The sequence below is a fragment of the Lonchura striata genome, chromosome 8 (assembly GCF_050655825.1).
Source record: "Lonchura striata isolate lonStrDom1 chromosome 8, ASM5065582v1, whole genome shotgun sequence".
Taxonomy (NCBI): Eukaryota; Metazoa; Chordata; class Aves; order Passeriformes; family Estrildidae; genus Lonchura; species Lonchura striata.
In genome coordinates, this window is record NC_140710.1 from 17,762,616 (window position 1) to 17,779,838 (window position 17,223).

Genomic DNA, 17,223 nt, shown 5'->3' on the forward strand with positions numbered 1-17,223 from the left:
GTTTATATAAGTGATTTAGTGTGATTTATACCTTAGCAGAGGATCTCATTAACTGACTCCCTCACGTCTTCCTCAGTATTCCTGATTTATGCCCCATACATGTTACATAAGAAAATGTGTGTATATACAGATCTATCTATCTGTCTATCATAAATAATTTCTCTTTGCATGAAGGGGCATTAAAAACACCTCTATTTTATGGAAGTTATTATATCTTTCAAAACTTTTTCCTAATGTTGCATTAATGTTTTAGTATTCCAGTGCTGCTGGTCCATTGTTCGGAAGTACAGCTTTATCAGCAGAATGTGTGGCAGATGGTTTACATTTGCATTAGCCTTCTGGAAAAGGAATCAGCTCCCACCAACATAAGCTTCATCTTTTCTTTTCAAAATTTACAACAAATTCGTCAGAATGGCATTTTTAGAGGAAAAAAAACCCAATATGACTTTCTTTGAGTTTCCTTTTTGAAGAGAAAAAAATGAGTCCTGTTCTAATACCCTCATCTGCATATATATCTTCCGTCCCCTCCCCCAGTGTTTGTTAAAATGATTTAAGTATTTCATTATGCAAAATGACTTTTATAAAAAGACCTTCCTTTTTGCCCCACAGTCATTCTTAATTTCGTTTGTCACTTGTTATAGAGTGGAGTTATGTGAAGCTAGGATATATTATTTGTTCTAGTCTGTATTGGATAATTTATTACATTAAGAAACCAATAATTTTCAAATATAATCAGATTTAACTTTTTAATAAGATTCATCCTCCCATTCACACTTGCTTAATTTAAGGATATTAAATGTGCTCAGGAATGAGCTGCCTCTCAAAGCCTCATGTGCCTATTAAAGGATTTTATTCCTGATGTGTTAATAGGATTTAATTACATTAGCCCTATAGTCCAGAGACACACTACAATTGTTAAACTTGATAAACCGGGCAAATACATGCTAAAAGAGTCATGGCCAGCTCCTCAAAAAGAAAAAAATTACTAGGTGTTAATATTTTAATATCTCTGCTATGTAACTACAGGTTTGCATAATGCTGAAATTTTAAATATTGAATGTTTAACGCATTGTTAATACTTTTTTTCTCACAAAGAATTAAGATCAAGGCTAATGCAGAGATTAATAAAGCTTTCTATTGAGTGTTTATATTTGTTTCGTATTTCTGATTTGAAGAGATTAATTTAGATAAACTTTCAGCTTTTCTCTTCTTATGACATCCTCTTGTGTACAGACAAAAGCCGCTGCAAATCATTCTGGAAATTCAGCATGCTAAACACTGTCTTGATTTCTTGTTTCCTATGGCTAATTAGGTTAATGGCACAGTGACAGAAACAGACAACAATGGCTTGGGACATTTTGCAGAGGTGTGGCTGGGGAGCAGGAGAGAAAAGCAAGCACCAAGTGCTGCAGGGTGCAGATCTGCTCGGGAGCTCCTTGGGCAGCAGTGCCATGGATCAGGATCAGGATCAGGAGGGCTGGCTCCTGCCAGGATCCGAAACTCCGCTCCTGACAGCTGCGGACACGCGGGGATGGAGGGAGAGACAGGGTCTGCAGGGACTCGCAGGCAAGGAGAAAACAACCAGCAATCTGCCATCCACTTGGACATTTTGCTTCCAAAATTAGATTGATGAGCATTATGGCACATTTCCATTGGTAATCACAGACACTCAACATGTATTTCGAGAAGATTTAGGCCCCGAGTTTTTCTCTTGCTTGCACAGAGCTCGACTTCAGGCCTCTCAAAACATGGTCCAGGCTGCATTTGTTTGGAGGAGCTAAACATGTGAAGTAGGCTTTCATTTCAAAAAAAGGAACTTTCTGGCACTCTTCCTTGCCATAATAGCCTTGGAAATGTGAGCTGATAGAAACGGTGTTTTTGGGTAGAGCGGGAAGCAGCAGCAGGGCTGTGCCTTGCCCGAGGAGCCCCGAGGCTTGGTGCCGCCTGCCCTCAGCATGGCCGGGACCGGGCAGGCTGGCCTGGCATGGACCTGCAGGAGCAGAGTGAGCACAGGCTCTACACATCAGACAGCCCCATCCTCACCAGTCTTGTGGCTCTAAACAAAACAGGCCTTTTGAAAATCCTGTTACGCTGGGGACTGCAGCTTGTGACTGAAAACACCCAGACCCATACCAAGGTGGGAGATGGATGAGGTGAGCTGCAGCTGAGGTCAGCTCTCGTTAAGGCTTAGGCTAGGCTGCCTTTGGAACGCCTGCCCCAGACTTTGGAGCCATTTGATGTAGGAACTGACTGTGGGACCTGCATCCAAACCTGCAGGGAGGAACTCACACAAGCTGTAACTCCTAGCTCCAGACCTTGGTTTCCTGGAGAGAGTGCAGGCAAATAAGCATCTATGAGAGAGTCTGAAAAGCAGGCAAGTAATTATTATTATGGCGGCCTTCTTATACTTAAGATTGGTTCTGGTTTTTTGTACACTTGTAATGCCTTGTCTGTGTCATTCCTAATTTATTAATAGCTTTTTAAGACAGCATTATGGCTTTCACATTTATAGTTTGATAAACTCCTGAAAAAAAATTTCAGGCTTGGTATCTACTGTTTGGGCAGTAATCCTGTTTGAGCAGGATTATTGATTGTTTTGTTTGTCTGCATTGGCATATATAAAAAAGCTGTGTGTGTTTATTAAAGACAAAAGATATCTTGCTAAAGATGATTGTCTGGAAACATGTAGCTCATCACCATTTATACATATATTAACTTTTTTTTTTTTTTTCCCAGCAATACTGTGCTAGGTCTTTCCTAATTTAATTTGGGATTTATGGCTCTGTAGTGTTTTTTTCCAGTTAGGTGGCCATATTTCTTTTCACATGAACATCCTAGGCATTTAAAGGGATATTAGCTGCCTTGTGTTGCCACTAGAAGCAGAAGCTAAAATGGTAGCTGCAGGGATTAGCTGAGTATGCCTTTATTCTATCAGATACCAGGAGCATGAACACGTCTGTCTGGCAGGGTAGTCACCCCACACTGCCTCCCCACTGCTCCTGGGTTTTGTTGCTCGGTTTATAAATGATGAAAATTGAAATGACATAGGAATTGTGCTCCTGTGAAAAATATTGAGATTTTGAAATTCCCCTTTGTTCCTCTTCCAAAGTTTCAGCACTCTTCACTGAGGCAGGAAGGATGTTCATTCAGTGAGATTGCTGCTCCCAGGGGTTATGGGGTTTGTTCTGGGACACTGGGCCATGCCATGAGAATGCCAGAGAAATACTCACATGGAAAAAGGGTCTGAAATCACATCTCAGGCTGTAAGCAATGCCAAGGAACTAAACCATGAAAGTTTAATTGCAAAGGAAAAACAGGAGACCTGGGAGTAGGAGGATACATTTCACAGGGACTCCCAAAGGAGAATTGATATGCAGTTTGAAAAATAATAGCAAGGCTGAAAAAAAATCAATGTTCTTGAGCAGATATAATGATAAAAATCAGGAGGTACTTTCAATAGTGACAAGGAGTAGAGTATGACATGAGCAGAAATAGGTCATGGTGCACACTGAAATACAGAAGTGTGAGGAGTTTCACAGCATTAAGTGTAAAGTCCTTTGGTGCAGGTGTGATAGGGAGAAGAGTGAATCCTTTGTGGGGACATTTGTGATGAGACATTATAGCCCCAAACAAAAGATTCTTCTAGGCTGAGGCAGATGGAAAAGATAGAAGCCTCCTCACTTCCTCCAGACATACATTTTACATCCTTGTAAAATGTAGCCTGGCTTGGGAATAACCAGCAACCTGACATGCCCTGCTGGTAGAGTCTGTTGGCAAGCACTGCAGTCTTTAACAGTTTTGAATTTACTCTGCACATCCTTTTTATATCCACTGATGCTTTTCTCTAATGCCTCGTATGTTGGTGGGGAGGAGTATCTATTTGTACTTGAGGTGCTATTGCTATTCTCATGGTCTGTATCACTCACACTTTACCTCTCACATTATACTGACAAGGCATTTTACCTCTCATTCCTTCAGTGCTATTTTTTAATTGGCTTGCCAGGCTCCTGCCTGCATGTCCTTCATGTCTGGCTCTTTCTACATCTCTTTGTTCAGGCTTCTCATAGGACCTTACTGGAGTACAGTAGGAAATTCACATTTCAACTGCTTTTCTCTGCATTTCTCCTTGCCATTCCCTGCACCCATCCAGCCTGTCTGGCATGTTTTTTTGCTGATGTCCTCCTTTGTGATGCATTCAGGTTTTTTTTTCTTTTTTCCTGAGCAACTTCAGCTACTGTTTGGAATCCTTTCCACCTTTTTCTTCAAAGTGGGAACCATCTGGTGCTCTGTTTGGCATGTCTCCCACAGGATTTGGGCAAGAGCAGGGGCAAAGGAAGCTCCCTGCATCCGGTGCCATTGAGTGCCAGGTGAAGGTCAAGCAGAAGTTGCTGCTTCTGCCTCTTCCTCACACCATGTTTGTCGCTGGCAAGTCTTGGTTTCTTTTGCAGTTGCTTCTGAATTCTCATCTTTCTCCTTTTCTTTCAGACTTAAATTGGGTCTGAGGAAAAGGTCACATTAATAACAAAAGTATTAATTTCTAGGCATCCAGAATAGTTCACTTCAGTGCTACCAGGCATTGTGTCATCTTGCTTGTGTGGTTCATGAACTACATGCTAATTTTCTTTATATTTAATTACTGTCGAATGCCTCCTGTGCTTCAGGGTGCAAGCCATCTTCTGAACTAATTAGGGCTTTTTCTCTGAACAGGCTGTTCCCTACAAGTCTACAAAGGATTTCTTGTGCTTTCCTTTGAAGCATGTGGTAACCGGCCTCTGCCAGCAGTAAATGGATTGCTGGACACTGCTCCCAAAGTTCCTCTGTTATTAAATCCACAAATTTACACAAAGCAAACTTAATAAGTGTAGAGCAGGCTTGGATCAAATCTTTGGCATGCAGATGTAATGGACTGCATATTGGACAAGCTACTGTGCTTAAAAGAAAATAAATATATTTTATCTTTAGACAATTGCACATTCTTTCATCATAAGAGTGCATACCGTGTTAACTCCTTCTAGTCCAGGCTTTATCAGGCAAGTCTGCCTTGTCATTATGTAAAAGCTGTGCAGACATCAGAATTTCATCTTCTGTACTGCTTGGTCAGTGACTAAATCAGTGCATGCTGCATACAAAAAGTGCTAGAGCAATGTTAAATATTATTGTTGATTATGTATATAGCAGTCAATACCAACATATCGTGTTTCGACTGCAAAAATGATCATCTTAATAGCTAATGATTTTTAGTCTGATTTCTCAGTAAAATGAGAAATGTGGTCACTTGTTCTATCTGACTGCTCTCTGTCTCCCCTGTCCCTGTCACTTCTGAACCTGCTGGGTTCAGACAATGTCAGTCTGGTTTGACTGAGGGTGGAGATTTTAGAGGCATCAAGTCCTTACATATTTAAATAGGGCATCTGGAAACCTTCCTGATACACCGGTGAGGGCAGCGCTGTGTTAAACCAGACCAGACACTAGAGCTGCCTGCAGGCACTCACCTTGGGGAGAGCTGTGTGCAGGAGTGAAGCTTCACTTGTGCTGTTACGCAGCAATTCAGAGGATGTTATCAAAACTTCAGCTTTTCATTTAAAAAGAGATGATGTGTCTTCTGCTCTCTCTTAAGTAGCTGAAATGCTGAGATCACGTGAAGATCCAAGTCCTGGTAACCACCTGCTCAAAAGCAAAACTTCATATTGTTTTTCTTTCTCTAGTAGATCAGGTTATCCATTTCAGTTAATGAACCAAACATACTAGGCTGCTGTATTCAGTCTTTCAGAAAGAATAAGAGCCATTTAATGTGCCAAACAGTTTGTGATGTAAATGACAAAAAGCTGCCTCCACAGGCAGGACTCCCCTTTGGGACGGGTTATACCAGGCTTCCTCACACAGCAGTCACTTTCTACTAGGAACTACATCTCCAAAGCCTTTTTACTGACATAAAAGCATCTCATTTTCTGAAGTTGGGTCATGTCCAAGCATATGAGCTTCTTCAAGCATGAAATTCCACTTGACCCCATTAAGGTTTCCTTGGCATCAGATATGTACACCACAGAGTGGATAATGTTCATAACTCATTTCACATTACCCCCGGGTAGTGCCAGTGGAGAAATCCTGTCTAGTCTAATGTAATCAAAGCTGTGAATATGAGGAAATTGAAACATCTGGCCAGGTTCCTTGTTGTGCCCCAGGAGGTGTGACATGAGAGATTCAGGTCAGAAAGGGGGGGACAAAGGCCTCTCTCTAGGGATGCAAGCGCTGCAGAGGACAGATGTCCCAGCAGTGTCACCAGCAGAACCAAGGGGTGCCTTGGCTGTGCATGTCACCTCAGCTAATTTCTTGTACTTACACTGAAGTTCAAAGGTACAGCTACAGTTCACATAAACTTGTCTAAGCTAACCTGAGACTAGGGATCTGCACACAAATAGGGAGATGCTGTGGGCAGGTGGAACTTTTCTGGACTAGCTGCATGGATATTGGAGTCCTGTCCAATACTCCAGTGCTGTGGAGGGGTGTGGCTCCTGGACTGGGGTGGATACTGCATGCTGAGAGAGCCCAAGGGCAGGGGCTCATGGCACGAAGGCATGTTTAGATCCTTAGAGAAACTATTTTCATTACACTTGAAAATTTGTCATCTTTTTTAGCGTCCAAATTCTAAGCTTGGTCTTGTACCCTCAATTTTGCAGTGCTGGATATGAGGTTCTCCTGGCTGGTTTCATACTAAAGCAACAAATATTTTGCCGGAAGTCTCTAGGACACACTGCTCATGCCTGTCAGGGATTGTTTTGCCTATACTGAGAAATTCTCCTAATGCTCTTGTTGATTTTGTCCATATGTCATAAATATTTTTAGATTCCTTAACTAGAATTTCCCTATAAAATATCTAGGGTTATTATTCTTTCACTGATTATTTTTGAAGGAGGAGGCATTGTTCTTTGCCTGCAAGCACTGAAACCTAGAGCACTTTTTCCATTTCCTTCTTCATAATTAGATACCCTTGCCAGAGTTTCAACTATTGTGATAGACACAGTTCCTTCTGAAACTGCTGGAACTTACTGTGTGCCTTGAAAAGGAGAGGAGGGAGAGGGGAGAATGGTGATATCAGACTTCAGCTTTTAAAACCATGACATTTTTTACTGGGTATTTCCTGAAGTGATGCTTTAACAGAGATTGATGACTAGATATTTCTAGTCTTTACATTTTCTAGCTCAGTGGGTTTCAGTACAGAGGAGACCACAAACTTGTTCTCACACAAGAGTGATGATGGACAGACTAGGAAAAAAATAGTTTGCAAAATTGTCCCCATCCAAGTTTCAGGGAATAATACTTTTACCATTATTGTTCAGCAGAAGTCACATTAGCTTGGTTGGATATGATAGCTTAGCTGTATTGCCTTAATTAAAGCAGTTAAACTGTTTATTCACAAAGTGCCAGTGTGTCTAGGATATGTGTTTGGAAAGAATGAAAATCAGCTTTCCACAGAGGATGCTTTCTTTTTGAAGGATGTTTATAGCCCAGTCCCCAGGTATTCTTCCTTTCTGAACACATCCAATTTTTTCAGTTATCACTGGCCGTTCACCACGATGATTGATAACAGCACAAAAACAAATAGTTACTTAACCATTATAAAAAAAAGCCTTTCAAAACAAGCCTTGAAGAATGGCTCACTTTGTACAAGTAGGATTTTGCTGGGCTGTCTGAATCAAAATTAACCTGCTTCCTTCTGTGTCAGGGAGGATGTAATGGATGGCTCCCAGGGCTGGCAGGTTACTCCCGCCTGTCTGCCTGAAGTTACTCCTTCAAATGTGGGCCAAGTTGACACAACTTGAAATTTACCCTCAGGCAACATTCAGGACCATATTTGATGATTTTTGGGCTCAGTCCTACTCTCTCTGGGCATATGTTCTCACAATAAAAATATGCTCCCCTTCCCTGACTTGACACTAATTGCTCAGCCAAGAAGTGAAGGATTCTGACACTGATTTAAGCACGTACTCAAAGCCATCACTCTTCAGCACAAAAATCAGAGGCAGGTAACACACACTTAGCTGCACTTCAAGTGCAGCAGTATACTTTAAACACATACTGAGGTGCTGTCCTGAGCAAGGATACTTTCTGGGTCCACTCTGTGACCTGTAATTTCTTACCCAGATCTCACTTGCCAAAAATGATGAGGCAACATGCATGGATGCCCATGGCATCTATGATTTTCCACAGCATCAGGAATAGGGTGAAGTCTATGGGCATCAGTGGGGCACTTTCTGGAAAGAGTAACATTCCCTTTTATTGTCTCTGCATCTCCTGAGAGGTTTTTCTTGTTTCCCTTCTCCTTGTGTTACCTAGCTGGAGCATTTGGATTACCACATAATGTCTGGAACCTTTTCTTTGGTGTTTTTATTTAAAGCCTCCAAAATTTACAAACATAAAATTAACTCTGCATAGACAACTAGCCAGCCCCATGCTGCATGATTACCAGCTGCACCACAAGGAGGAGTGAATGTGGGAGCCAATGCCTGGAGAAATGTGGTTTTTTTTTTTTTAATATATTTTTTCTTTGGCTTTCACTCTTTGTTTTTAGCTTGTCTGTGGTTTTTGACATGTACATTTGGCTGTCCTGAAATGCATGTGACTCCTTGAATGCTCTGTAGCAAAGATGTATTTTTGATTCTCACCACCTTCCTAATCTTCAGCTCTGCCACCTTTCTCAGTGGGGAGGCTCTATTTTCACTTGTGTCCTGAGGAGAAGTGTCAGCACTGTATGTCCAAGGGGAAGATCCTTGGGGTCCTCCTCATAAGTACTTTGTGATGACTTCTCAACTATAAACTAGTTACTTCAAATTACTAAGATGAAACCTGACTGCCAGTTTTTAACACATTAAGTGCTAACTAACTGTGTTGACCCCATATTTTTTCATCTCCTCTACCAGGACTAGCAAGTCAAATACCCTACAGAAGGCTAAGTATATTGGCCTTTTCATGGAAACTTGTATCTTTCTTAAGAAAGGTAACAACTGCTTGAAAAGTTCTATTCTTTTCCATAAACCCACATTGTTTTACATCACACTTCCTTTCATCACTTTTTTTTTTTTTAAAGCTGCATTCTGTATGAAATGCTTCATTATTTTCCTCTGATTTCAAGTGGGGCTGAGAAGTCTACAATTATCCAGATCATCTCATTTACCCCTGCCAAATATTGACACTAAATATTTAATAGTAAGTACTGATAGTGATGGTTAACACGTTGAATTGATGACTGTACCAGATTCCTGGCCCTAATGCAGACCAGGCAGGCTCTCAGCCCTCACTGTGGCATCCTGGCAAAGAGCTGAGGGCCTGAGCACCTGAATGAGACACAGAATGAAAGACCTACCTCCAGTGTGTAATCCTCAATGTTAGCCATTCCAAGTGCACGCTCACTTTTCCTTTAGACAGTGCCTGAAAGCTATTTAAGAATCATAACAACAGCATCATCCCTCCCAGGTGAGCCCTTGGTTGTCTGTGGTGTTTCATGGTTTTAGGCACTTTTACTGAAATCTGGAGCACGAAGCAGATTCCCTTCTGATCAATGTCCCTGGGAGATAAATGTAGAGCTATTCATCAACACTGTTAGAAGACACCTTGCAAGTGAAGCAGCTGTAGTTGCATCTGTTTGAAAGTGAAATCAGATCCCATAGGTACTGTGTGTGGATGAAAAATAGTCAAGAGTTTTGTTCTAAGGTTTCCTCCTTTTGCATTTGCCAGGATGTATGTGTGAAGCATCCAGCATCACCAAACAGGTCTCTTTGCATCCTTTCCATGTTCCTATTCATACATTTTTACTGTGATTGCTCTTTCAGAGGCTATCCTACTTGATAGCTGAACAAATTAAGGCAGTCCTGAATTGGAAGGTCTGCAATCACCAGGTTGACCTATATCAGCCAGTTGTATTACTTTAATTTCTTTGCGTGACCTCTGCCTCTTGCATGACAGCCTTCTAGTATATGGATGTTTTGTATTGGAAAGTTGCTGAACGAGGAAGAAAAAGCTGGCCACTCACCTTGAATATGAATCATGAAGAGCTTTCTCAGAGCTGTCTCTTCTTAATTTCCTGTGGTCAGTCTGTTAGTGACATTGCTGGTAGAAAGCCAATATGATCTGTGTTGCTATTTCAAAACAAATGCCTCTTTATCTGGTAAGATTATGTGTTCTTTCAGCTTTCCAAGCAATTCCAACAGGAAATAAAATCAAATGGCATTTTTTTCTTTCATATTATTTTCCCCACTGCTGGAAGTAGAAATGCTTAAAAAAATACTTAACACATACAAAATAATAGTAGTAATAACATTATATGGGGATATCTTGTCTGTAAATCAGTGGTGACAGTGTAACCTGCAGTCCAAGCAAAAAAAAAAGTTCAAATGGCTTTATTGAAAATCAATGTGCATTTGTAACTGAGGTTTGTTTTTTAAATCCTTTGTGTTCATTGCTGGCTTTGTAGAGATGATACTTGCAGGGAATGCTGCAGCTTTGTTTCCAGGAGTTAGTCCTAAATTGCTGGAGCAGGTAACTGAATTCCCTCTCTGTTTTCTTTTTCTGCCTGTCCTAACTACCATCATTCTTGAGTAAAAGGAAGCTGGGTGGCAAATGCTTTTGCCGTTTACACTATTGCCTATGGCACAGGTATATCAGCAAATGCAAGAGGGAGATACCACCCAGTGAATGGCAGGCAGTCACCTCCCCATCCACAAAAGAGGACATGACATAAAGCAGGAGCATGAGAAGGACCCTGGTGCTTGGCTGTGCTCCTCAGACACTTGCTCTATTGCCATGGATGTAAAACTTCTGACGTTTTGGTGGTGGCAAATTTTCCAGCAACAGTATAAGAAATGTGTGTACCTGGTGTTTTTTTCTCTGCACAAAAAAAACACCTCAGCCAGTCCAGGGAGTGTAGCTTAAACTGATGTCCAAGGCAGATTTCCATTAAAACACTGGGTTTGTGGTAGGGCATCTGAGGTGCTGATGTGTGAAGTTTCCTCCATCCCTTGCAGAACCTGCAGCCTGCCACAGAGGGGTGGGGCTCCTCTGAGCTAATCCAGAGCTTCAACTGGTTGAAGGTCCAATTGGCTCCAGGCGTGAAAAGAACTTTTTAGGTCCCTCAGCTAAGTGGGTCTGTAGACGTTTCAGGCTATGCTTGGGGCAGCAGCTCCTCAAGCTGGAGTGTAGAAAAAGAAGGTTGCTTATTTTTTTTTTTAATTCAGTTTTGTATTTCTGTATATCAGCTGTTTGTTCGAGAACTGTTTTTCAGCAATTTCTACTTCTGTCTGTGTTGGCTTCTGGCAACATTTTTAGTTTGTGCAATATGGTGTGTTTTCAAGGTTGTTTTTCCTCAACAGAGATCTCTCCTGTATTGTTATTCTATCCATGTACACAGTGTAAACTTAGGTGACCTTTTCTATGCACAGCTATCAGGTACATATGGATCTCTGGAAATGCTAAATCACAAAGCTGCTGTGATCAGGTCTGTGATCTGCTCTGCACAATCTCCAGTGACTGGGCCAAGCTAAGGTGCATTTTTAGAAAATGAGTAATAGAAATTAGAGTAAAAAGTGTTTTGTCTAGGGAGCATTGTAATTGTGAAGAAAAAACTGTTCTAACCTTTGTAAAAAATGCAAGAAGTCTGTCCATCTTATGACTGAAAATTAAAACAGAGAATGCTGCTTTCCTTTGACTTTTGCCTGATCTTCTAAGCAGTATCACATGTATGCCATATGCGTGCATTATTTATACTTCACATTTAGTTATGTATATATTACTCCATCTGTTTTTTTCCTTTTAGTCTTTACCATTCTACATTAGGATTGTATTTGAATAGAAATGTGTAAGAAAAGTTAAAACACCTGTTTCACTACTTGAAGTGCAGCACGATGTCTTTTTCAGACGGGAGTCCTAATTAATGTTTTTTCTGGTTTTCTTACAAGATACAAGATTATGTATTGGGCACAGAAATGCTATCTTAAGTTATGGCCTACTGACTTGTTAAAACAAGACTGAATTAAAAAGAAAATTCTGCTATAGGCAAATCAACTTGTGTTATCCTTGGTTGCTTTATTTGAATAATTTTGCATATAAAGTGGCAACATTCTGGGCATAGTAAAGGCTTTTTGTAGAGTTTCTGAGAATGGTAAAACACATTACTTTTCACCTAGTATGTGAAGCAAATACTTTCTCAAAGCAGACTGTTCTTAATTATGTTCTGTGTGTGGTGTGTTGACTGAAAGTCCCTATCACTTGTGCTGCTGTAAAAAGAAAGGATTCTTTAAGATGCGTCCTTTAGCTTCAGAAACCATTCTATCAGCAAAGGCAGTCTCTTTGAAAAGACAAGGGAATGAGAAAAAAGCCAGATAATATTTGATATGTGTGAATCCTACTCTAGCTGCTTATAAAATACCAGTTTTCCAGAAGGAAAAAAGTTAGAAAAAGCTTTTGTACTCTGCTGTTAGAGATGCCATAACTCATTACCACCTCTTCCTAAGGAGGAATGAATTAAGCACAGCTGACTTGGATATCACAGGGATGAACGTGGCACAGAAAACCAGGAAAGAAGAAACCTAAAATATGGTGAATTTGATCTAAGAAGCTTTTCAGCTCCTTAGCTGAAAATATACAAAATGAGAGAAAAAGTTTCACATAATACATGGTTTTTTTCAGTGCAGAGGGAAGGAAAAGAAAATGTTGTTTCCTAATTAATGTACTGGCATGAAACAGTGCTAAGGGTTCAACTGAGTGTTCTTAGCTGCTGCTTCACCAAACTATGAACCTTCTGAAAGTTCCTTTGTGGCTAAAATATTGAGTTCCATCTGATAAATAACCAGGATTTTACATATATCTGTTCTACATGATGCAATTACTTGAGCTGTAAATGGGATAGATAAAATATCAGAAATAGTTGAACTGCTAAAATGTGGCATATGTGGAGAGCTGCTTAATCCCACTGGGCAAACAAAATAATACTGCTGCTTTTATGCAAGTTAGCTGCTGTCTAGACATACCTGTAGCCTCCTAAATCTCTTAGTACTTTTGAAAGTTTTACCACTGCACTCATCAGTCATTTTATATGCTGTAGAAAGTCATGAAATGGCTGTTTAATTATGCAAAGTGAAGGTATAATTAAATTTCACTGGAACTGTGGGGATTTGAATATGATGAAATAAAATGGGTTTAGTTTTACAGGCTCAGTGTGCCACAGAGTAATCACAAAGCCTTCTGATTTTCTTTTTTTTTTTTTTTTCTTTTTTTCATATCTGTATGCCTCTGGGGGAAATACCTCTGGGGGAAGGGAGAGTTTGGGTCCAAGGTGGCTCTCTGCTTTTATGCTAGGTGATATGGATGTACAGTTAAAAAAGTTTGATGTTGCCAAGCACAACTCAAAGATGGTATTTGTTTTACTCTAGAAAAGCTGCCAGTGCTGTTGATATGCAAATCTGGAACTTCTTGAAACCTGGTAATAGGAACAGTGGCAAAGGCCAAATGAAGAGTCTAAATAAGCAGCTCTACCATACAGTATTCAAATGTAGTAGCACAAAACTGGACACCAAAGCACAAGGACTGAGAGTACAATACTGCCAACGTGAGAGCTGCTAGCTCAGATGCTCTGGATAATTGGGCTGCTTGCCTAAACATGGATGTAAGTTTGGTTTTTCCTTGATCCTTGCAGCTTTAAATCTTCCTCTGTCAGCCTCTTGACACAGAGCTGGCCGGGTGCTTCTGTGTGCTGCTTACCATGTAGGCTAACATGTAGTAGAGATTTGGTTTCACTTTCCTTTTTCTATTTAAGACCCATTTTGGAGAGGACAAATTAAAGCCAAAATGTGTTTAAAAATTATTTGAGGCTGTTGCTTTCTGATCAATGGAGTGCAGACTGAGGAGGAAGAACTGGCTGGGAGATAAGGAAAATGTGGTGGAAATGCAGCATTTCTGATCTAGGTCAGGCTCTCCTGAAGGATGCTTAGTGATGGTACTGGTGAGCTGGTGCATACTGGCTTTTCTCTGTCTTCAATACTATGCTATAATCTTGACAGAGGAGGGGAGGTGCTTTGTACAGTTGTGGATCCAAGTCACAGCTCAAGATCCCTCTATGATGTGGTTGTCTACTATTGCAACTATATTGTACAGTGATATAAAAGATGAACCTGGCATTACATAGTTGTTAAGAGCAAATTTATAGCTAATATCATGACTCTTATTTCTTATAGTGTTGTCTCATTGTATGTGTAGAGTGTAAACTTTTCAACAAGCTGTCTGACTTGAACTGGACTCCTTTTGTTCTCTCCAAAAAAGTCTAAATGTAATTCAGCCATTTCCAGAGTGTGCCTATGTAGAAAATGGCTTTTTTTTTTTTTTTTTTTTTTTTTTTTTTTTTTGTGGGCTCTCTTGTGTGGTATTTTTTTCCCTTTGGGATTAGTATAATTGTTTTTCTCCTTAAGTCTCTAAATAATATGTCAGTAATTCAGTTTTATTTGGACATAGTCACACATCCCCTGTAATTGTTTAAGCAAATATTTTGGAGATCCTGCACTATAAATAACTATAAATAAATAACTGGTGGGTAGGGCGTAAGTTCATATATCAGGAAAGCCTTGCTGGCTTGGCACCTCCTGTACCACTGCAAAGCTCTGAGGTGACATGCAGCAAGAAGTTTCCCTCTGCGTTATCTGTCAGCTGAAGAGGAAAATTACATTCAGCAGTGATACCCTGCCTTTATTTCCTCAGCATTGCTTCCCAACCTCACCTGTGGGCTTTTTGGGAAATGCACATATTTTTCTTTATTCTCTCATAAAGCTATCCAAGTTATTGTGTGGTGTTGAACCATCCTCTGAGAGAGATGGCTTCTAAAGTCTGAGGAAGTTTTGACCAACTTGTTAGGTAATAGCTGTGGTGTATAAACCATTTATTGACTTGCCTAGTTTGAGCTATTTTCCTTTACAAAAAGGAGCAAAGCTCCCCAAGGATAGGTGAAATTGAAATGCAATTGAAGAGGGAAAAGATGCTTTTTGAGACAAAACAGCTGTTTCCCTACAGTCTTTTGAGATAGATAACATAGTAAGGCAGAGGAAAGGCTGAAACAGAAGTGGTATGAAGTTACAAGCAATTCAAGTACTTTAAAAGATGTACTAGAGGTACTGGTGACACTCTTACCTAGACCTGAAATGATGTTGAGAGGGAGGGATAGTAACCATCAATATCACAAAACAAAACAAAACCCACAAGATGAAATGGTTCCTTTCAGAAAATACAGCTACTTATTCTAGATCATTTTGTCATCATTCTTGGAATGGGGGAAGGAGGAAATCCTAACAGTTCATTTGAATTTAGTATTTGATATTTTAGTCATGCTCTTCTCTGTAATGCTTAAACTTATGCACATTTGCACGCCTTCCTTTATAACTGCCCTTGGATTTTTTCCCCCTTCTTTGTGAGACTATCCTGAATAACTGATGAACTGAATATTTTAAATGATTTCTGTCACTTTGCCAGTGCTGTGTGGTTCCTTCACCTTTTCAAAAATGTGATGTTATGAGATAACTTGAGGTAGCATATACAGTAAACAGGTGATATTTTTCTGTCATGCGATTACACTTTTGAACAAAAGTCTTTGGGGCTTGTGTATGCATCAGCTATAATTCCTGCGGGGACCTTATGGCCAAGCTTGCAGATGACTAAATAGATTTGTTTGTAGAAGTGCTGAATGGGTAGATAGCAAGACTTCCCACTTGGCTCTTGCTTGCCTGATTTTTTTTTTTTCTTCTTTCCTTCAAACATTATTTTTCTCTAGAATACAGAGCAGTCCTTTGTTAATGTTTTCATCTCTATTTGGGCAGGCTCTCCAAGAATGACCTTATAAAAGAATCATCTTTCATTTCTATGAAAAGACCTTGTCTACTAAGGAAATCAGTTGGCTGATCAGAAGACTTGTGATTACATGTAACTGAGATCTGTGAGAGAATGAAAAAATTAAAAGTAGTACAAGCTATTCAGACTTAAAACTGTAATAAAAATAGTTTGTCAGCAACAGGTGTTTTCATGCTGCCAACTTTCTGTTTATTATACTGTTGTCCATCTGGGTAGGTCTGTTGCTCATGGATTTTCCTAGTAAAATGAACAGGGTATTTTTCTCCCTCAAATCAGTATTCTGATGAAATCTGCAGACCAGTATAGATGAGGGAGTTGATCTTACCTTGTCCCTTTTCCCACAGGCATTGTTCCAGGGTCTGTGTTTTGCTTGCAGTGTGTGAGGGTTGTGTTAAAACACGAGGAAGGAGAAAGAGGGGTTGAGGTAGCGCTGGCTGTGGGGAGAGATGAGAGGAACTCCTTAGTACTGGAAGAGTGGGCCAGAGGGGAAAAGGAACTGAACGTGTTTTTTGTTAGAAATATCTTACAGGGAGGAAGCCAAAATAAGAAGCAAACAAGGATTCTCTGTTTTCTGAATTCTGAAGGAGGAAAAATTAGTGGTAAGCTCTAGTACATAAGCTTTATAGTCTATGGGCTAGCATGTTCAGTGACATGAAAGCACATCTTTTTATAAAGTCAGAGTACATTTCTGGTTTGGACTTTAGTGGTGACCACTAAAGGCTTTATACTAATGCTGTTACCAGGGGCAGCTGCATTATAGTACTGCTTACGTGTTTATTCACTGTACTGACAGCTACATTTCATGTAGCAGCTGCTGAAGCCATGACTATTCAGCAAGGATGAAATGTGATAAAACTTCAAAGAGATTTTCTTCTGTAGTAATAATTCTTTATATAGAAACAAATAGTTTTCTATCACTATTTTTAACTTTAGTCTTGTAAAAGAGATTCATAAGCTACTGGTTAGGAGTGTGAAGTTCACTTTATAGCATTTGATTTTCTTATATATGTATCTATTCTAGATTTGTACGACCTAATTCAGGAAAGCCGTTACTATGATTGAAACAGCCCACCTCATGTTATGAACACTTTGATTTCCTTAATTCCTCTTAGTGTAATGAGGACTTAGCCTCTGGGCACAGGGAAGAGAAAATCCACATGTAGTATACAAATGATTTAAGAAACTCTTGACATGTGCAGAAAATGGTATCTGTTTTGGAAGGGTTATTGATTGTGTCTGCTTTTTAGCTAAGCTTTGATGGGGAAAGGGCAAACTCTATCGTGCAGGATACCAATGAGATTATCAGGTTAGTGAGCAAATGTGACCAGAATGTCTGCGGCTTAA

The 17,223-nt window shown here is 40.0% G+C and overlaps 1 protein-coding gene across 1 annotated transcript in view; it reads left to right on the top strand.

The window, feature by feature from the left end:
• Window positions 1–17,223, top strand: part of LOC116183123 (uncharacterized) — a 196,296-nt gene that overhangs the window by 37,473 nt on the left and 141,600 nt on the right. The window contains exon 3 of the mRNA XM_085586534.1: window positions 16,409–16,478. The gene's annotated coding sequence lies outside the window, so the exon portion shown is untranslated. The remainder of the gene's footprint in view (window positions 1–16,408; window positions 16,479–17,223) is intronic.